The following is a 12,746-nucleotide window of genomic DNA, read 5'->3' as shown; positions in this document are numbered from 1 at the left end:
ATAACGACAGTATTAGTGTATAAACTCTGTATTGAAACAGGCTACTGAAACAGCCACTGAAAAACTCTCTGGATGAACTTCTGTGGCAATCAACAGTTTTCATGTCATCTAAAGTTCACCATCCAGGTAAGAATTGCTGTCATTAGCAGATAAATTCTATACATACAAAGGCGCATACATGAATGGCCCTGCAGTGAAGCGTCTGAGCAACAAATTGCCTATTACCAACCTCCCCTTGTTCAGGCACTGAGCAACACCCATAAGCCTCACCCCTAAGGAGGAAGAACCTTCCAAGGGGCAGAGCTTGTCAGCATACCTCTAACAGGTCTTCTGTGGACATAGGAGCACAGTATGAAAGATGCTGGCATTTTAAGTGGTTTCTAAAGTGTGTTAGTTATGGTAATTGTCTGTCTCCCAGGAGAAGGGAGGCTGTTTGCCTACGTTGAATGCCAGTGCTTGTGAAACAAGCAAAAGTTGTGATCTTGCTTAAAGCGGTATCGTTTCAATAATGATTTAAAAACTCAGGTAAAAACCTTCATCCAAGCTCAGAGAGCTGTGAGGCTTTCTGAAGAGTTTTCACTGCTCTTTGGTGCCACTCACCACCTCTGTGTACATTAGCATGGCACAGAGGGACAGTTGGATTCTCAGTTGGTGCTGAGAATCCAACATCTACGTGATAGCACATTCCAGGTGTGCTCCTAGAAGACACCCCCTGCTTTCATTTCACATTAAAGGAATCCAGACACATACTCCAAGACGACAACGACATTAACGAAAGCACACTAAGCAAGGACAACTGGGAGGTTCACATCAAAAGCACACTCCCATTGTGAAGCAACACACTAATGCAGACTATCAAACTGCGTCCCTTCCCAACTCCACAGTCCAAGTCTCCCTTCCTCTGAGCACAGCCATTTGACAAAGAACAGCACCTGATCCCTGTAGATGCACATTTCAGGATGAACACCCTTGTCACCATTGTTCATGATCCTACTGTGTAGTTTTAAAAATTGTATTTATTTAGCATATTTGCTACACTGATTTTTGCTGCAGAATTGATAGGATGACAAACAACTACAATAATCACCATTGAGACAGAAACGGCATTTGGCAGCAGTGCCACAGAGTGGGCTAAAATAACACACTGTTCTCCACTTTTTTTTTTTCCAAATGGCTACCGCTGCAAAGCAGCTAGCATTCGGTTCCATCCAGCAAAGATCTTACTAATATACATAATCTGAATGTACAAACCATCCTACTCATATAGGCACATTTAAAAGGTTTGCTGGACTCAGACTCATAAGTATGCTTTACCTTGCAAGTGCAAAGAACAGAGACACCAGCATTTTTTTTAAACTAGAGCAAATAAAGGTTAGATTCAAAATATGCAGGATTTTGCATAAGCTGAGAGCAGCTCAGTGGAGCACAGAAACTAATGCCACTGGCTCTGGTCCTCTATGGTCAGAGAAGCAGTAGCCTACAGGGGTTGTTGGGACAGAAAGTGTCTGGAAACGTCCAGTCTAGGAAGAGCTACCATCTATACAAGTCTCACATACATAGTGATCGAAGTCTCCAAGAGAATTAAATGAAACTACCTGCACACCCGCTCAATATTCATCTGGCACCAAAACTTAAATACCTCTCCAGTGAAATTCTACAATGCTTTAAAGACATTAAGCTACCGGTCTAGCCCATTGCACCCTATCCATGAACCCACATTCAACTAGACTCCCCTCGTTTCTAATCTTAACCGGTTTCCTTATTTATTCCATCAGCCATTCCATGCCAAATTTAGCTGAACACTATTTAACCTTAAGCATGTCTTAAATTAAAAAAAAAAAAAAGTGTGTGATCTACACACTTCTTTACAGGATTAACACTATTATCAAAAAGCTTTATGTTACCCTTGTTACCACAGATTTCTCCAAGCCTGTCAGCATATTAGCAAGCACGTGCTACCTAATGATCCTGACTGGGATTGCAAGTGGAACCACAGGGTTTCCACTGGACACTGACAGGTGGAGTTTGGATTTTGGTTTTCTAATCATTCATTTCTCACCATCTGTAGTCCTACAACCTCTTACCTTCTTGCTCACCAATAATGTCAGGGTTTAAGCCTGTCTGGGAAGCTGGAGGGAGGAAGAATCTGCACTTCCAAGAAGCCATCGCCTGCAGCACAAATGGTGCAGAGGAACTTCAGACTCCAGTGGTAAAGCAACGGAGCAGGTCTGGTGGAGGCAGAACCCAGCCCGCCTTTTGGTTCCCATCGTTCACAGCCGCAAACTCAAGTGCTACCAGCTGTGTGAGCTCAGTCAAGTGCGACTTGGAAAAGCCTTAGGGTAGCCATGGTAACTTGCAGATCTTCACCTGATGCACTAGAGTCACTGTATTCTGCTTTTGAGATAAATACTCTTGTCGCTAGAAGTATCTTAATATTAAAATCTACAGATCTAAAAAAGCTAGAAAGCTTTGAATTGACAGGAAAAAAAAAAATTCCTATTAAGTTGACACTAGCAGTTATTCTATTAGCACAGGGCAAATATGTCTGTTCTGATCCGGGCTGGACACTGTCTACTTCTCTGTTCCCAAGTGGCTGCCAGACCTTCTCACAACTGGTGCTGAACAATTTTTTTCTTTTTCTTTTTTTTTTTTAAACAGGCTGTCCAAGAACCAAAGCAACAGAGCAAAATGAAAGTTTAGGAAAATGATAAAATAATGTCAGGGTCTCCTTTCAGGACAACGAGTGAGAATTAATTCAATCTGAAATATTTTTTCTCTCTTGCTATAAATACAAAATGTGAGCACAGCCCCTGAGAGGTCACCTCTGAGCCAACCTTTACAGGAGGATATGACTAAGGCACAAGCCAGCAGGAAACAGTAGGCTCAATCATCACTAAGACAACATGGATGAATCATCCCCCATTTCTGTGCTGCAGTTTCTCCCAGGTAAACAGAGACAACGACACTCACCTTTGTAAAGGAAGTTTATGATCAGCAATATGGAGGAATTACACTGAAAATAATGAATAGTTTCTCTGCAGGGGGAACAGGATTAAAAAACTAGAAACTCTCCTAAATGCTTAATATTCTCAATGCAGAAACACCAATGCTATTTCCACTGGATGGCGTGTAAAGGTTGATGTGGGAAATGTGAAATTCAGCCTCAGTGGCACTACCTTTCCCTTTTCCAAAGATGCATAAAACATAACTCCCTAAAATCTCCAGAAAGGGGATTTCAACATTTCAAAAATTTGTATCATACAAAACACCCCTGTTTCTGAGAATCCTGATGTATATCAACATCACTGTTGAGTATATAGAATTAAAAGCAATTTAACTCAGAGAAGTAAAATTGGAAGATTATTTCTGGTTTCAAATGTTTCTCCTTTCGAAGAAACAATTTCCTAGCTCATTATTCCAATTCCAATACTTTGCTTCTGCCTATAACTGTGTAAAGACATTTTAAAGCTTTAATTCATTTTGCAGTTCTAAATAGCTTCCCTTAATCGCTCATGTCAAACACCTATTTTGCGTTTTTAAAAAATTTATAAAACAATTCTGTGCTGTCAGGAGGAAAAAATTTCTTAGCATTCAGATTATTAACTGCATGCAAGCTCCCCATGCTAATGTGTTTCCTATCGTTCACTTCTGGCAGGAAGCTATTTATAAAAGGCATAAAGTTCATACAGTAATTTAGTGTTTGCATTCATGGTACATTTTCTTGCCATTCCCTCAGCTAAGGTACAGAATTCACCAAGCTACCCAATTTGTTTGGAGGGGTTTCTCACTGCCAGATGCCAAGCTGAATGCTCCATGTCCCTGAACAACGGTAAGGGCAGTAGCATAGAATACAACTGAGGTTGTGTCTGTCAGCTTGACTGATACTTTGCATTTTCACCAAACACAAATTCGCATGGCTAAGTGAAACTAACAAGCTTGCAATGTACTGTCTTGTACTTCCATTAATAGCCGTGTGATTAATTGGTTACAGCCCATTATATTAGCACATACCCGGTTAGGAATTCTGCTTAAAGAAAAAGGAAATGGATCAGGATTGGTGTGCAAGCCAAGTTTAGCAAGGATTTTCAGCAATTCATAAATTCTTAAGGTGAATGAAAGGGAGCAAAAACTAAAACAGTTTCAAGTAAGTCTGAGATATGGGGATTCAACTCTAGTCTCACAGGACTTTGTAGACCTTGACCCTAAGTAAATCTATACATTTGGCAGTCCACGGAAAATAAGACAGCCTAATTCTGCAGTCCTTGTTTAGACGCACTTGTAGCCATAGTGCCAGAAAGGCAATGACTAACTTCCCATCACCTGATATAGGCACAAACATCATCTACTAACTCTCACAGGAGTTTTTGTTAAACAAGATTCCAGGACTAGACCTTAGTTTATTTATGGCTGATGGGACTTTGATAACCCTATTGCCTTTCCCAGAAGTATTTATTTCAGACCAGATGACTACCTGACCCTCTAAAAGACTAGCTTTGAATTGGGATAAGGAAAGCCACAAATATATTATCATCAACTACTGACTAGACAGTTAAACATTAAATCCTTTTGCTCTAAGTTTAATGTGGAGTTGCATGGCTAGGTGGAGACGTTCCACAAATTCTGAAGGATGGATTAAAAGGTACCAGGTTGCACTGCAGAATTTCACAGGGCTTCACTACCTTCCACTGACAATTTCAGTCTCCATTTTGGGGGCACTGAAACTCTGTTTCCCTTTATGCTCAAGTATTTTGTGCTGAATACAGATGGGAATATTTTTGCCTGTTCCTTCCAGGTGGAAGCACAAAAATTACTAATGGGACTCCTGCTAGAAATTTGAGTCAGAGAAGTAATATGATGTCTTTTGAATGGAGAACATTTGTTTCATAAGCCTTTCATGTTTGTGGGCTGTCATGAGTGCTTTTCTGTGTACAACATTGAAATGGCAAATTCTTGGGGCTTTTAAAATGAAAACAAAGGAAGAAGCAGTCTGTTGCTGTTCCTATACAATTCCACAGTACTGCAGTACCTGGCTTAAACCCCAGATCAATGATCTATTTCACAATGTCGGTTTCTAAGCCCTCCTAGCTTTCAAGGTAGGATGAAGCCCATTTCAGTTATTCCAATCGATTCTGATGGTATTATCTGGACACCAGTACTAAAATTCTTTACAGTGAATAGTAGTTTTGATTCTGAAATCCAGACAAGGTGTTTGCACAGTATAGACGTAGCCAGCATAAGTCCTAACAAGTTTTACATTTGTTCTTATGTTTTCCAAATTGCAATATATTCTTGGTATGCTCTATCTTTCAGGAAGCCCATGCCAGCTCCTTGTAAAATCTGGACTACCCACATCTTCACTGTACAAAATACAGATGAGGTCAACCCTGCCCAATTTGCTTTCCTAAGTCATCATATATAAATCCCTGGCTATGATGCTACATGCACGAGTAAAGATCAGGCCTACCACAGTTAGACTATCAGTAAGCTGCCAGACCAGTTCAGCCCTCACCAAAGCTGACAGGAATCCTTTACTGTACAGCAAAGTAAGTCCTAAATATAGTTTTCCTCTAGGTTTGACCTACAGATCTGTATGGATATGGGAGACTATATCCTGCACTAGAGGAACTTTTTGTACTATACGCTGTAAAGAAGAATTTATCATTCACATATCTTGCTGACTGGTGCATGTGCCCCCTATCCTTCACTGCTCTGTAAAAAATCCACAACAGACTGTACTCAGGCTTTCTTCCAATACTGCAGTCTTTAGGAATTAGCAATTCCTGCCTTCTTGAGCTGCTTATTTACTTCTAAATACTTGAGTTTGTTTTGAGGGGGAGTTTTCTGAAAGCCTTGATGGCCAGTTTCATAGCAAGAGTCCAACCTGGGAGTAAGCTAAGAAAGGAAGACAAACAAAGCAAAATATAAATTCAAGGCATCTCTATATTCAGTACCACCAGATATACAGAAAAACAGGAGAATTATTCCAAGACAGATGAGAGAGTATGGCCAGACAGATTCCTAGAAACCCAGACCTTGGGCACCACTAATCTAAAAATACACCACTGATTTGGTTCTGTTCAATATATTATGTCTTTAATGTATCTTCCAGTGATTACTGGCATTATGCTACAAAAGTTCTATACAAAGGAGACTACTTGTCATACTAAACCTTAAATTTTAACATGGACATCTTAATATTTAAAGGTATAATGACTTGCGAGGAAAGAGCAGAACCATTATGAAGCAACCCATATCCCCAGCAGATTCTGCTAGGGTACCTTGTGTAGTACCTTGTATTTAATAGTACTGTGTAATTACTGCTACTTGTTGGAGTCAGCATATATTCTCGAATGCCTGTGCTTGAAAGGGAACATCATTATAATGTCTGTGTTGTTGCCAAGTCTAAAAGCCAGATGGACAGACTGCTGACGGCAGAAACTTGTTGCTGGAACCAAGCAATCATGACCATAATCTTCTGGCAAAAGCAGCTACATATGTTGTACTTCTATGCTTATTTTGTGGCATGACTGATTGAGACAACAGTAAAAAGCACTGTCGTGGGACATTAAAATGACAATTGGTGTTAAAAGTGGCTCTATGGATGCATCAGTGCAACTATTAAGGATGGACAGAAAACATTTGTCAAACTGAAAGAATGAACTTTAATGAAGCTGCTTGGTAGAAAGCATTCTTTTAAGAGGAGACTGGAAAGGCCAGATGTAATATATGAAAAGGCACATTCTACACAGATGCATTGAAGTTGCATATAGTACATCAAGTTTTTGTATTGCTAATTATTTTGAAGCAGCATAGAGGAGGCAAATTTGCTAATTTTCCATATATTATCACACCTAAGCTCCTAGAATACACCTCAGGTCACTCTTGCACAATCTTCCAAAAAGAACTGAGTTGAGATCTAAGGGGCCATTATTCAATGCTGATAATCAAACACTCAGGAATTAATTGATTTCTATTTCATCTCATTTAATCTATTGATGCCTTATAATTAATTCCCAGATTAAACTCTAATTGTATTATTGATAGCAGAACCAAAACGGTTTTAATGCTACCTCTTCCCTGGGCCAGATTTAAAAGTGGAACTGTCATGTATGTTCCTTCTACTGAGAACAACACAGCAAATTGCAATTATGAAGCAGCACCTGTGGCCAAACTTAGGGTCCAATTGTACAGCTACCTACATCCAAAAAATTCAAGCTACAACTACCATAGGTAAGTATTCAATCTGAATCACTCTTATCATGTATTCTGCCAATGTTTTTTTCCAGAATACACTTATACTTTTTCAGCAGTTACTTACTGTAAGCCATATGCTAAGCATACACATAAACTCCAATTACTTGCATGGTTTTGTCAAAATATCTTTAGGTTTCACACTTGGGCATTTCCCATTTTGCTTCTCTTCCCCCAGTACATCACAACCATCTTTTAGAAGCCTCTGTTGGATATGGACTTGGTAGTCATTGCCTAGGCAGCTCGTAAGTAATTCTCTCAAGTTCTGTTTTAGCAGAGCACCTACAGTTATTAAACTTCATATTTTTCAAATCTTCGTATTACTGCTTTAGTTTACTGCTACAGTATCTGCATTGTAATAAGAAAGACACTCACCTTACAGTGTTCCTTAAAGGTATGGGATACCCTGACAACTAGAATATAGGGGCTTAACTCTATCTTTTCTTGCAACTTCCACAATGTTCAATAAATTGCACATTACAGAGGTACCTGAGCTAGTGACACTACAAGAATTAATATGGCAGCATACTAATTCACATACTGTATGTGAGATCCAGAGATGCTAGCTCCAGTCCCAGAGGCAATAGAGTTGTAATAACATAGTGTTGTTTGTGGGCTAATTATGCTTGCATTTCAGAAGACTAATTGCTTTGGGCAGAGCCCTATGCTATGTTCAGTATCTTTGCACAGTAATGTACTTCATGGATGTATTTCTTTCCTTCCTTCACCTTCCCACACACATTTGCCTGAACTAAGACACTATATACTGATGGTTTTACCTGTAGCCAAAATTTCCACATGGTAGAGAATTCTGCTCCAAGATACAACCCTACTCTAGAAAGAAATAGAAGCAATATAACAATTATAAAAATCTCATGGTTTGCAAAAGTCCAAAAGAGGACTTCTGTTAAGAATCAGTAGGAGTTACTTTTCAAGCTTAGCCTGACTAAGAAAGCATTAAAAACAGCAATTATGGTAGGAACTATTTAAAGCTAGTATTTAGTTTTCTAAAAGCATTCATTTACTCTAATGATGTCGTATATTATCTCATCTGCCACAAAAGATGATAATCTTTGATGAAAACTCACTCAGGTTTGTTACAGAGTGTACATGGGATGGCTATTCTGGTTGAAATTGTCCAAAATCTTAGCATTAATTAGCAAAATGAAGTAAAATGCCAGTAAATACAGAAAAAAAAAGATATGCATTGAACAGCAATGGAAGTATTTATCCCCCCATGCACACCTCCTTAGGTATCAATTCAGAATGCACTTATCTTGCCCAACCAGTTATTAAATATAAGGTAATGCATATTCTACGCCTTTTTCCATGTTTGAAATCTGATTTCCCAAATGTTTGGAACTTTCATACAGGGTTTTTCTGGCCTGGTTTACCTTTTTTCCTTTCTTTCAACCAATAAAGCTTGTTCTAAGAAAACAGGGAATTAACCTAAGAAATGAGAAACCCAAAGCCAACTTCAGTTACTTTCATATTTGTTGCAAAAATTATTGAGTCAGAAAACAAAACCAAAGAAATCCAGTCAATTTTTGTTTGAAAGTTCCCCACAAAATGACATTTAAAGAGGCTGAGTTTTGGGGCTACCTGCAATAAGGTTCTATTCAATTTAATACTAGTGTTAAACGAGCACTTTTCTACCGGCTTCCCTTCTCAATGGTACAACAGAGAACCTCAAGACAGATGAGTTCAAGAAAACAGTAACAACTTTCTTAAGAGAAAAATTACTTTTGGTTTGAAATTAAATAGAAACAGGAAGAACTGAGAATATGGATTTGCAGTGACTCAGGGGTCAATTGCAATTTCTCTCATACATAGCTTAAGCTGCTGACATAACAAAAAGTAATTTTGACTGCTGCCAAATGTCTAGCACAGCCATAGCCGTACTACTTATATTTCACTAAACCCCCACCATCTTTCTAAATGCTGCTCTATAACATTTTATTGCATGTAAATAGGAAGTAAACAGTCCAGTATAGCAAAGTCAATTACATTTTTTAATTATTTTACATATGTATTCTTGAATATTCTATAAATTAAGTCAAATTAATAATATTTATTTGAATTTAAACACATTTGATAGCAGTTCACATTAGAGAGGACTGGAGAAGACCACCACTGTGGTCTTTTTCCTTCTAAACTGTAGGGCTTCATCTTCCTATTAATTTTATTTAATGCATCATGAATTATGCACGGTTATTTCTAATTCATCAGTAATTATTACTATTGTTTCCTCTAATCTTTGCATTTAACAGACCGAATAAATCTAGGATTTTCTTGGTAGTTACCTCAAGAAGGTTGCAATTGATGAACCAACTCAATGTATTTGTTTTAATGTAACCTCTGCACTCTAAAAATGAAAGAGACTATTTCTGGAAGTGCAATTCAAAATAAAAATCATCACTTTTTAACAAAACTACTTGTGCTGGTTTTGGCTGGGATGGAGTTGATTTTCTACATAGTAGCTAGTATGGGGCTATGGTTTGCATTTGTGCTGGAAGCAGTGTTGATAACACAGGGATGTTTTCGTTCCTGCTGAGCAGCGCTTACACAGAGTCAAGGCCTTTCTGCTTCTCACCCCACCCCACCAGCGAGCAGGCTGGGGGGGCACAAGAAGCTGGGAGGGGACACAGCTGGGACAGCTGAGCCCAACTGACCAAAGGGCTGTTCCATACCATAGGACATCATGCTCAGCATAGAAAGCTGGGGGAAGAAGAAGGAAGGGGGGGACATTTGGAGTGATGGCATTTGTCTTCCCAAGTAACCCTTAGGCGTGATGGAGCCCTGCTTTCCTGGAGATGGCTGAACACCTGCCTGCCCATGGGAAGCAGTGAGTGAATTAATTCCTTGTTTTGCTTTGCTTATGTGCGTGGCTTTTGCTTTACCTATTAAACTGCCTTTATCTCAACCCGTGAGTTTTCTCACTTTTTTCTCTCCTGATTCTCTCCCTCATCCCACCGGGGGAGAGTGAGCAAGCGGTTGGTTGTGTGGGGCTTAGTTGCTGGCTGAGGTTAAACCACAACAGTCCTTTTGGTGCCCAGCATGGGACCTCCTCAGCACGCATCACCTCCTCCTCTGGTGATATTCTGAAATCTTTGCCTTCTGGTCAGTCCATGACCACTTCCAAAATTCCTGGGTAATTGGGGTTTCCTATTCAAGCCTGTTGTGTGATCAGTACAACCCACTTACTCCACGTAGCATCAGTTGCATGATGTGTAGAGGGGACCCTCCCTTTGAACATCCAGCCCAGCACTGGTAATCGGGGTGCCAGGAGGAGCTGTGCTTCAGTACCAACCACTTCTGAAGCAGCTCACACCCCTTCATATGCTACCAGTATCTCTTTTTCAGTTGGAGTATAGCGGGCCTCGGATCCTCTGTATCCCTGACTCCGAAACCTTAGGGGTCGACCTCGAGTCTCCCCTGGTGCTTTCTGCCAGAGGCTCCAGGTAGGGCCATTCTCCCCAGCTGCGGTGTAGAGCACATTTTTTTACATCTCACCCTACCTGGACTGGCCCAAGGGCTACTGCATGAACTATCTCCTGTGTAATTTGTTCAAAGGCTTGTCATTGCTCAGGGCCCCATTTGAAATAGTTGTTCTTCCAGGTCACTTGATAGAGAGGGCTTACGATCAGGCTGTAATTCGGAATATGCATTCTCCAAAACCTCACAACGCCTAAGAAAGTTTGTGTTTTCTTTTTAACTAGTTGGTTGAGACATAGCTGTTGTTTTGTTGATCACATCCACTGGGATCTGACGACGTCCATCTTGCCATTTAATTCCTAAAAACTGGATCTCCCATACAGGCCCCTGAGCTGTGGGAGGTGCTGGTGGCCACGTGGCTGCAGTGCACTACCATCAGCAGCATCTACATGGCAGGGCACAGTGCCGAGAGCTCTTGGTCATTGAGGTCTGCCCCAGCGAGCATGAGCCAGAGAACTGGAATTTAAATATGTTGGGAATATGCATGGCAATGAAGCTGTCAGAAGGGAGTTGCTCACCTTCTTGGCTCAGTACTTGTGTAATGAATACCAGAAAGTAAATGAAACTATTATTAACTTGATCCATAGCACACGTGTCCATATCATGCCGTCTTCGAACCCTGATGGCTTTGAGTAGGCAGCATCCCAGCCCAGTGAACTTAAAGACTGGTTTGTTGGTCAAAGTAACACCCAACGGATAGATCTAAACTGAAATTTCCCTGATCTTGGTAGAACAGTCTATGTTAATGAGAAAAAGTGGCCCAAACAACCACCTGCTGAAAAACATGAAAAAAGCCATGGACCAGAATCCTAAGCTTGCTCCTGAAACAAAAGGTGTCATTCACTGGATTATGGATATTCCCTTTGTGCTCTCTGCCAGTCTTCACAGAGGAGACTTCGTTGCAAACTATCCTTACGAGACTCAGAGTGGCAGTGCTCATGAATACAGCTCCTGCCCCAATGATGCTATTTTTCAAAGCCTGACTCACAGTTATTCTTCTTTCAATCCCATTGTGTCTGATCCAAACAGACCACCGTGTCGTAAAAGTGACGATGACAGCAGCTTTGGGGATGGAACAACTAATGGCGGTGCATGGTACAGTGTCCCAGGAGGAATGCAGGATTTCAATTACCTCAGCAGCAACTGCTTTGAAATCACAGTGGAGCTTAGCTGTGAAACATTCCCACCTGAAGAAACTCTGAAGGACTACTGGGAGGACAACAAGAACTCCCTTATTAATTACATCGAACAGGTTCATTGAGGAGTGAAGGAGTTTGTTAAAGATCTTCAGAGCAACCCAGTAGCAAATGCTACAATTTCTGGGGTTAAACCATGACACACAGCATCACCTAAATGAATACAATTTTATCCATCCCACTGAAGTAATTTGTATCACTAAAAGTTTCAATACATGTTTGCAATGACAATGTTAAAAATTCTTTAAAGAAAAGACAAAGTTGCTGACCAGAAGCAGTTAGCTAAGCATCTGGTACCAGTGTTCCCTAAGAGCTAAAGTGGACTTCTGTCAGTGTTGCAGCTTCTGCAAGGAGAATAATTTCCTTCTCAATGGAAGGAATTTCCTTCAACCAGTCCAACACAATTAATCAAATATAATGGAACTTAAAAAAAAATTCCCCTTGCTTCTAATCTTTTTACACCCTTAAAAATCTGCCATTTATGAAGCATTAAAGGGTGCAATGTTTAGGAAAAAGTTATGTTATTTGCAAATAATACTACCTTTGTTAAAGCCATTTTTAGGTTCAAAACATTTTTTTTTCCTTCCCACATATTTAAAGGAGGTCCTCTTGCAAAACAAAAAAGTGTAACACTAATTGAATCAAATTAGAACATGACAATAAACTGTTGCATAAGAATTGTGAATGCAGATTTTCATTAAAACCTATAATCTGAACAAATGTATGCTCATCCATAGAACTACTTCAATGTAGGGAGACAGTGCATATGTGGTTAGCAAAATGCAGTGCCTAATTTAACATAAA

At 39.9% G+C, this 12,746-nt stretch overlaps 1 pseudogene; it reads left to right on the top strand.

Annotated features, from left to right (window-relative positions):
- Positions 1-2,101: 2,101 nt before the first annotated feature.
- LOC140654115 (carboxypeptidase E pseudogene) lies at positions 2,102-12,082 on the top strand (annotated as a pseudogene).
- Positions 12,083-12,746: the final 664 nt, after the last annotated feature.

The sequence above is a fragment of the Ciconia boyciana genome, chromosome 7 (genome assembly GCF_034638445.1).
Source record: "Ciconia boyciana chromosome 7, ASM3463844v1, whole genome shotgun sequence".
NCBI classification, from domain to species: domain Eukaryota; kingdom Metazoa; phylum Chordata; class Aves; order Ciconiiformes; family Ciconiidae; genus Ciconia; species Ciconia boyciana.
The sequence above is the reverse complement of the archived record's forward strand: the minus strand, read 5'-3'. Positions and strand labels throughout refer to the sequence as shown.